Source organism: Anabrus simplex, chromosome 4, assembly GCF_040414725.1.
Source record: "Anabrus simplex isolate iqAnaSimp1 chromosome 4, ASM4041472v1, whole genome shotgun sequence".
NCBI classification, from domain to species: Eukaryota; Metazoa; Arthropoda; class Insecta; order Orthoptera; family Tettigoniidae; genus Anabrus; species Anabrus simplex.
In genome coordinates, this window is record NC_090268.1 from 266063217 (window position 1) to 266073323 (window position 10107).

General features: G+C 41.8%; 1 non-coding gene across 1 annotated transcript; it reads left to right on the top strand.

Annotated features, from left to right (window-relative positions):
- Positions 1 to 8546: 8546 nt before the first annotated feature.
- Positions 8547 to 8665, top strand: LOC136872985 (5S ribosomal RNA). Its single transcript, XR_010860136.2, has one exon. It is a non-coding gene; the product is annotated as a 5S ribosomal RNA (ribosomal RNA).
- Positions 8666 to 10107: the final 1442 nt, after the last annotated feature.

Below are 10107 nucleotides of genomic sequence, written 5' to 3' on the forward strand. Positions count from 1 at the left end.
CGGTGTCCAGGGTCAGTAGTTATTTACACGGATGGTTCAAGGGCAGAAGCGAAGGAAGGCTGTGCGTTAATTATCGATAATGAGAGGTTTCTTTCTCCTCTACCTGAAACTTATAGTGAGCACACAGTAGAGCTCTATGCTATACTTGAATCTCTGCGGTACATTTGGTAAATGTCCCATTTTGGAGTTGAAGTGGTAGTCCATCCCTCTCTCAAATAAGCTGAAAAACGATTAAATGAACTACGAGGTATGGAATATTTCCCTTCGAGTTTCTCAGAGAGAAGTAGTGGTATTATGTCATCTTCGGATCCGTCATGGTACAACAACGCATCCTACTTACTGAAGGGAGAAGACCCCTTGGTTGTGTACTTGCGGCGGTCATCTGACCGTAGAATCCATCTTTAAATTCTTCACAACTGGGAAACCAAATAAACTTTCATAGTGAAATGAGCACGCTTTTATGGCATCACAGAGGGAACCCCATCACTTTTGTTTGGCACTATGACTCGTTAAATTCCAAATTATATGTTCCAAAGCACTTTACTGTAGGAAATACATTGGTGATTCCTATTGTCTCTACCTCTCGTATAGTATCGTATTTACACAAAGTGCGGATTAGTAATTGTAAAAATCACCTTTAATCAATCTTCGACTTCGATTTTGAAACCACTTGCCTTGGCTGTATTAAGATTAGTTCTATTGAATAATCATAACGACCTGAGATGTTTCCTGAGACGATATGGACATCTACTGGGCTAAATAATCGAGTCAGTAAAGGAGTGCTTGGTTCACCCGGAAGGAAGTGGGTTTGATTCCCCATCCGAAAGTTGAAAAGATTAGAAACAAGATTTCCACTTCCGGATAGGCACATGGCCGTAAACAACGAACGTAGGTTTACGTGGCATATTGTCATTTACGGTACGTTGTACACTTTTATAGAAGTCTAAAAGTGTATACTCGTATTCACGAGTCTAACAAAAAAAATTTTAAAAAATTTGTGAATACCACGATCCTTGAAGAATTTCTATACCTACTGTCAAGGGAGCTTCATATGCTTTACACTGATGAAAGCCAACGAAACTTGTCAGGAAGCTGGAAGTTTTTGTTAGATTCGTTAATACAGTGAATTTAATCCATATATAATATTTATTTATTTTAATATGTGGCCCTAAATTTCACTCAGCCTTAGCCTTCACCAGAAATGAGAACCAGGTTAAATGCTCAGTTAAAAAGGGAGCCGAGCATAGAGCTATTCAATACATCCTGCTAAACTCCAAGTTTACCCTTCTCCGAATTCTCCGAGGGCATCCATGGCCTGTGCGGCGATGGCCTTGCTTTGCTGTATAAGCATCTATTCGCAGAGAGTATTCTCTCATATAATGCATTTGACTTGAAGATACAACATGAACTCCAAAAAACTAAAATATATGACCTTTGCTTGAATTATAGTCAAGTCTAAATTCATACTATTACCCCCTGTTGGTAGGGGACGCAGACGAAGAATACACAATGGTATCCCCTGCCTGTCGTAAGAGCCGACTAAAAGGGGCCACAAAGGCTCTCGACTTGGAAGTGTGGGTTAGCGACCACGGGGTCCTCAGTTGTCCTGGCATTGCTTCTTTTTGTGCCAGGCTCCTAACTTTCATCTATTCTGTCCGACCTTTCTTGGTCAACTCTTGTTCTTTTCCGACCCCGACGGTATTAGAGCATTCGAGGCCTAGGGAGTCTTTCATTTTCACACAGTTCTTGGCCCTTGTCTTCCTTCACGAACCTGCTACGCAGACGTAACAGGGGGAGAGGTGATACTCCCACGTGGCGCGTCCCAGGTGGCGGATAGGGGGGTCCTAACCGGCTTGCCGGCTGACTTGAGGGAAATAAAATACCTCTCGCGGAAGAAACACACGCCCCCTGTGGGTGGGGGAGGCAGACGAATAATATACGAATAATATACGAATAATACACCCACGGTATCCCCTGCCTGTCGTGAGAGTCGACTAAAAGGGGCGACCAAGGGCTGATTGTATTAGAACCATGAAACTACCTTTGATTAGTACCATCACGCGCGGAACACCATGGGTCGCTTTTACTTGCGAGTAGTACCACTCTGTTAGCTACTGAATAGTTTTGTGATTCGTAGCACTCAAGCGGGGTTCAGTGTGGGTTTCCAGTACCCGTGAGTCGTACCCGTGTGAGCTACATCACGGGTCTGGGCGTTGCCAGTGAGTTGTACCACTATATGAGCGACAACTGGGTCTGCGTTGCCAGTGATTAGTATCCACTATGTGAGGAACACCACGGGAATGCCGGCGCCCGTGCTTAGTACACCTAGGTGAGGAACCTCACCGGTTTGCGCTGGCTATGAGTGGCGCCATTGTGTGAGAAACACCATAGGTCTGGGTTACCTTTACGACGTACAATACTTGTGAGTAGTACCTTAAGGTTTGGAACACCGTGAGTTTACGCTACCTTTGATTAGTGTGTGGAATACCGCGAGTATCTGCTACTTTTGACTAGTATCGCAACTTGACAAATACCATGGTTCAACTTTCCTAGCGATAAGTACCGTTATGAGGGGCCGATAACTTAGATTACAAGCATCCTCGATTCAGTATTATGCTCTAGCAGCAGTCTCTTGGTCAGTAATCCTATTGTATTTCCGTCAGTTTCTATGAATGTAAGGTACTGCGGGTGGCATCCACTGATTGTTTTAAATTCATATCCATCCATTCATTCTTCGTCCTCATGTTTTGAATTCTGGTCAGTGGAGAATTTTGGATTTTTAATTTGTCATTCCATTTCGTCTCATTTCGTACCATTAGGGGCCGATGACCTCGATGTCAGGCCCCTTTAAATAACAAGCATCATCATCAACCTTTGATTAGTACCGCAGCTTGAGAAATATCATGGTTCTACTTTACTCGCGACACGTACCATTCTGTGGGGCCTTAGTGGTGGATTTTGCACCCCCTTAGACATCAAGCAGCGTTGTGCTTTATAAGTGGTCCCTTGGTCAGTAATAACATTATTTACGATCTTTTTTAGTCTGATCCACTGGTTGTTTTTTTTTATAGTTCATGTCCATACATTCATTTTTCAGAACATTTTTTTTTATTTTGGTCAGTGGATTTTTTGAACTTATTGTTGTCATTTCATTTCGTACCATTAGGGGCCGATGACCTCGATGTTAGGCCCCTTTAAACAACAATCATCATCATCATCACCATCATCGTCATCATCCTTGTCTTCCTTCGTCCGTTACTTCATTTTCCGAAGTGACGGATCCCTACTTCTTTCTTCCTTTTTCTCTTTGTGTACCCCCTATGAGTGGGGGACGCAGGCGAAGAATTCACCCACGGTATCCTCTGCCTGTCGTAAGGGACGACTAAAAGGGGCGACCAAGGGATGATCAAATTAGAACCATGAAACTACTTGTGATTAGTACGACCACGCGGGGAACACCATGTGTCGCTTCTACTTGCGCGTTATACCACTATGTTGGGTACCAAATAGGTTACAAAAGGGATACGAGAACGAAAACTTTGCTGGGTTACGACAGTTCCATGTAGAACCTGAGTCAGCCCCCTGTGGTTGGGGGACGCAAATGAAGAATATACCCATGGTATCCCCTGCCTGTCGTAAGAGGCGACTAAAACGGGCCCAAGTTGCTCATAACTTGGGAGCGTGGGTTGGCGACCACTGGGCCCTTACCTGAGATCTGGCATTGCTTCCTCTTACTTGTGCCAGGCTACTCAGTTTCATCTATCCTGTCCGACCTCCCTTAGTCATTCACTGTGGATTTCCAGTACCCCGTGCTTAGTATCATTGTTAGAAACACCGCGGGTCTGGGCGTTGTCTGTGTTTAATACCACTATATGAGCGACACCGTAGGTCTGCGTTGCCTCTGACTAGCACCCACCATATGAGGAACACCGTGGGAATACCGGCGTCCGTGATTAGTACACGTAGGTGAGGAACACCATCGGTTTGCCTTGCCTATGTATGGCGCCATTATGTGAGAAACACCATAGGTCTGCGTTACCTGTGCAACGTACAATACTTGTGAGTAGTACCATAATGTGCGGAACACCGTGAGTCTACAATACTTTTGATAATACCCCAACATGACAAATACCCTGGTTCTTCTTTATTAGCGATAAGTACCATTATGAGGGGCCGTTGACCTGGATTTTGGACCCCTTTGGACAGCAAGAATCCTCGATTCAGGATTGTGCTTTAGAAGTGGTCCCTTGGTCAACAATACTATTTTATGATAGTTTTTGGTCGGATCCACTGATTGTTTTAAATTCCTATCCATCCATTCATCCTTCACGACATTTTTTAATTTAGTCAGTGGATGATTTTTAATTTTTAATTTGTCGTTACATTCGTACCATTAGGGGATGATGACCTAGATGCTAGGCTCCTTAAAACAACAAGCATCATCATCATCATCACTCATGGCTTTCATTTAAACCGCAGTGGTACGTATAAGTTAGGAAATTTGTTTGGAAGGGTAATAGGGAGGTACATTCAGGGAAACGGGATGGCCTAGGGAGCGGTGATAAGGGAACAGGAAACTGGAAATCAAGTAGGGATGACATAAAATTGTTAGTGTTGAACTGTAGAAGTATTGTAAAGAAAGGAATAGAATGAAGTAATTTAATGGATATATATTTACCAGATATTGTAATAGGAGTTGAATCATGGCTGAGAAATGATATAATGGATGCAGAAATTTTCTCAAGGCACTGGAGTGTGTATCGTAGAGATAGGATAGGAATGGTGGGAGGGGGAGTGTTCATTCTGGTGAAAGAAGAATTTGTAAGCTACGAAAAATTTAAAGATGAGACACATGAAATTCTAGGTGTAAGGTTCATTTCTAAAGACAATAGGCAACTTGATATATTTGGAGTGTACAGATCGGGAAAGGGTAGCACTGATGCGGATTCGGAATTATTTGATAGGATAGTCAGCTATGTGGGAAACGACATGGAAAGAAATGTGATTGTAGCGGGAGATCTGAATTTGCCAGGTGTAAATTGGGAAGGAAATGCGAACGACAGGAAGCATGACCAACAAATGGCAAATAAGTTAATATGGGAAGGTCAGCTGATTCAGAAAGTGATGGAACCAACCAGAGGGAAAAATATCCTGGATGTCGTGCAGATAAAACCAGATGAGCTCTATAGGGAAACTGAAGTAATAGATGGTATTAGTGATCACGAAGCTGATTTTGTGGTTAAAAATAAATGTGATAGAAAGGAAGGTCTTAAAAGTAGGACTGTTAGGCAGTACCATATGGCTGATAAAGCAGGCATGAGGCAGTTTCTAAAAAGTAACTATGATCGGTGGAAAACGGTAAATAAAAATGTAAACAGACTCAGGGATGGGTTTAAAGAAATTGTTGAGGAATGCGAAAACAGGTTTGTACCTTTAAGGGTGGTAAGGAATGGTAAGGACCCGCCTTATTATAATAGAGAAATAAAGAGACTAAGAAGGAGGTGCAGACTGGAAAGAAATAGAGTTAGAAATGGCTGTGGAAGTAAGGAGAAATTGAAGGAACTTACTAGAAAATTGAATCTAGCAAAGAAGGCAGCTAAGGATAACATGACGGCAAGCATAATTGGCAGTCATACAAATTTTAGTGAAAAATGGAAGGGTATGTATAGGTACTTTAAGGCAGAAACAGGTTCCAAGAAGGACATTCGAGGAATAATTAATGAACAAGGGGAGTGTGTATGTGAGGATCTTCAAAAGGCAGAAGTATTCAGTCAGCAGTATGTAAAGATTGTTGGTTACAAGGATAATGTCGAGATAGAGGAGGAGACTAAGGCCAAAGAAGTAATAAAATTTACATATGATAACAATGACATCTACAATAAGATACAAAAGTTGAAAACTAGAAAAGCGGCTGGAATTGATCAGATTTCTGGGGATATACTAAAGACAATGGGTTGGGATATAGTACCATATCTGAAGTACTTATTTGATTATTGTTTGGTTGAAGGAGCTATACCAGATGAATGGAGAGTTGCTATAGTAGCCCCTGTGTATAAAGGAAAGGGTGATAGACATAAACCTGAAAATTACAGGCCAGTAAGTTTGACATGCATTGTATGTAAGCTTTGGGAAGGCATTCTTTCTGATTACATTAGACATGTTTGTGAAATTAATAACTGGTTTGATAGAAGGCAATTCGGTTTTAGGAAAGGTTATTCCACTGAAGCTCAACTTGTAGGATTCCAGCAAGATATAGCAGATATCTTGGATTCTGGAGGTCAAATGGACTGTATCGCGATTGACCTGTCTAAAGCATTTGATAAGGTAGATCATGGGAAACTACTGGCAAAAATGAGTGCAATTGGACTAGACAAAAGAGTGACTGAATGGGTTGCTATATTTCTAGAAAACAGATCTCAGAGAGTTAGAGTAGGTGAAGCTTTGTCTGACCCTGTAATAGTTGAGAGGGGAGTTCCTCAGGGCAGTGTTATCGGACCTTTATGTTTTCTTATATATATAAATGATATGAGTAAAGGAGTGGAATCGGAGGTAAGGCTTTTTGCGGATGATGTTATTCTCTATAGAGTTATAAATAAGTTAGAAGGTTGTGAGCAACTGCAACGTGACCTCGAAAATGTTGTGAGATGGACAGCAGGCAATGGTATGTTGATAAACGGGGTTAAAAGTCAGGTTGTGAGTTTCACAAATAGGAAAAGTCCTCTCAGTTTTAATTAATGCGTTGATGGGGTGAAAGTTCCTTTTGGGGATCATTGTAAGTATCTAGGTGTTAATATAAGGAAAGATCTTCATTGGGGTAATCACATAAATGAGATTGTAAATAAAGGGTACAGATCTCTGCACATGGTTATGAGGTTTTTTTGGGGGGTTGTGGTAAGGATGTAAGGGAGAGGGCATATAAGTCTCTGGTAAGACCCCAACTAGAGTATGGTTCCAGTGTATGGGACCCTCACCAGGATTACCTGATTCAAGAACTGGAAAAATCCAAAGAAAAACAGCTCGATTTGTTCTGAGTGATTTCCGACAAAAGAGTAGCGTTAAAAAATGTTGCAATGTTTGGGTTGGGAAGAATTGAGAGAAAGAAGAAGAGCTGCTCGACTAAGCTGTCAGCGGAGATACGGCGTGGAATGACATTAGTAGACGAATAAGTTTGAATGGCGTTTATAAAAGTAGGAAAGATCACAATATGAAGATAAAGTTGGAATTCAAGAGGACAAACTGGGGCAAATATTCATTTATAGGAAGGGGAGTTAGGGATTGGAATAACTTACCAAGGGAGATGTTCAATAAATTTCCAATTTCTTTGAAATCATTTCGGAAAAGGCTAGGAAAGCAACAGAAGGGAATCTGCCACCTGGGCGACTGCTCTAAATGCAGATCAGTATTGATTGATCTATTTAAAACCACTGTACATTACTTGGTTTGTAAGATTTACTGCTCCTTTTCGATCTCCCGGAGAACAAATTTTAAATAAATAAAAATAAATAAATAAATAAATAATATTACACGAATGCCAGTCTGCATGGAATTTACATCATGATTTTGTAGAAGTGGCCGAAAAATATTGTTTTGTGTTTTTTTTTTTTTTTTTTTTTTTTCGATTTGTAAGCAGAGTAATTGCCAGATGGTTATGTAGAGTAGCTCATCCGTCTCTCGTCATGCTATTGCCTAGGATGGACTCAGTGACCTGAGCCGCCTAAGCGTCGAATGTGACATACATTAATGTCATTGAAATCATCAATACCTTCACACCCCAGAAAGCACGCCATATAGTCCAGTTCAGTAAAACTAAAAAACAAATTACACAGAACATTATGTATTGCATTTCAATTCCTACAAAATATTTTATTTTTCAAAATAAAATCTACTAATAAATTAATTAGTTTTGTATTCTTACACCGAGTCATTTGTATACATTAAATGCTGGGTTTAGTGGCTCAGACGGTTGAGGCGCTGGCCTTCTGATCCCAACTTGGCAGGTTTGATTTTGGCTCAGTCGAGTGGTATTTGAAGATGCTCAAATGTTAGCCTCTTGTCGGTAGATTTACTGGCACGTAAAAGAACTCCTACGGGGTAAAATTCTGGGACCTCGGTGTCTCCGTAAACCGTAGAAGTAATTACTGGGACGTATACTATTATATGTATTAAATGGATATATATTTGCTTTAAAGTTATGCTATAGTTAAATTTATATGTGTAACATAATTTCTATGAATGCCCAATTTTGTATCCTGTATGCGGGCCGCTTTCATTCGTTAAACTTCTGGGAACACTGTTCAACTATCGCCGAGTGGACGTCCTGTGTCCGCTCAGAGAGAGGTGCCAAAAACCACGATGTACTGTATGTGCATAATAAAACAACGATTTTGATTTACCTACATTTCGATCGCCCATTGATATTAGCTCCTGTAACGGGAAGCAATTTGGTGCTAGTATTAAGGAGCTGATTCCAGTAACCTTCAAACACATATAATGGATTTACATTACTGTTGCGTGATCGCATTATATAACGAAGTCATCATGACTTAGCCAACAGCTATACCATGTTGAATACACCGGTTCTCGTCCGATCACCGCAGTTAAGCAACATTCGGCGTGGTCAGTACTTGGATGGGTGACCGCTTGGGAACACCACGTGCCGTTTGCTCAATTCTCTTCAGTCCGGCCCCGCAGTATAGGGGGCAACGCGTCCGCCTGTCACCCCTCGCCTGGGGACGTCCTTCATCTTCCTGTCCTCACACACAACATTCCACACTACTGCCATTCCAATTACAAGCGGTTTCATACAATATGGTGCTAGTAGGGGCAAAAGATCTACGTGGGTCGACGCCTCGAACAAATAGCATTTTTAAAGAAGAAGAATACCATGACTTATACAACGACCATCGTAGATATTACCCATGTCTAACAGATCTTATTAAGCTTGGTAATGGTGATGATTATTGTTTTATGGGGAAGTATAACTGGGCAATCATCCTCTCCTTAACACTAATCAGGAGGAAGAAAGGAGGGTTTTGATCCTTCGAAGAATGAAGGTATCGGCAAAGGAAAGAAAGGGGCTACGAAAGACATGAAAAGACTCCCGTGGCTTCACAAATGTATTACTGTCGGAGTCAGAAAAGAACAAGAAGTGACCAATGAAGATCCCATAGAATAGGTTAAAGTGAGGAGGCTGGCACAAGCAAGTATTAGCAATGCCAGACTCAGCTCCCTAATTGAGAGCTCCTGGTCCTACTTCTAGCCACAGCTTACGACAAGGAGGTGATAGGATGAATGGATTCTACCAATCCCACATACCTAATACCGTAAGGGTCGGAAAAGAACGAGCGTTAAACAATAGCGGGTAGATAGGAAGGATTAAAGTGAGGCGATTGGCACAAGTAGAAACAATATCAGACTCAGGTAGAGGAACCGTGGTCACCAACACATGCTCCAAAGTAGAGAGCTTCCAAGGATTCTTTTCGGTCGTCCCTTACGACAGGTAGGGAATACGTGAATATACTGTATTCGATCGCCCGGACCCTCAGGCGGATTGTCCTGTTTTGTCCAGATCGTTGTAAGCTTCTTCATGGCAACTCGTCCCCGGGTAATTCGCTTTTTAATTTGCAGTATTTCTCTTAATTTCCTACGTCATTGATGGCTGAACCAAGGTATAGAAATCATTAGCCACCTCCAGGTGCATAAAATGAGCTGCGAGTTGGATTTGAACTCCTCGACCAAAAAGTAATTTAATTATCTTAGATTAGTTCTATAAATCGTTTTGCTCAGTTCACAGACGAGATTAATTCTCGGATAGTGAGTCACTAAGGCGCTTAGGAGGTAGTTAATTATGCTCGCACGCACGATGATGAGTGGTCAGCGCCAGGGCGGGGCAGGCCGTGGGAACAGAATAGATGACTCACTCCCGGTCATACTCTGGGTGATGATGTGGTGTGACCAGCAATCATATCCGGGTTGCTACAAGATTACTGAAGGAAGAAGGACAGGTGCCTTCTTAGGTCATCATTGTGATCGGTTAAATGGTGGGAGATTCCAACCTTCAAATCCTGGGGTCACCCGCAAGATGTACCTAATGTGGTTATCAGTAGG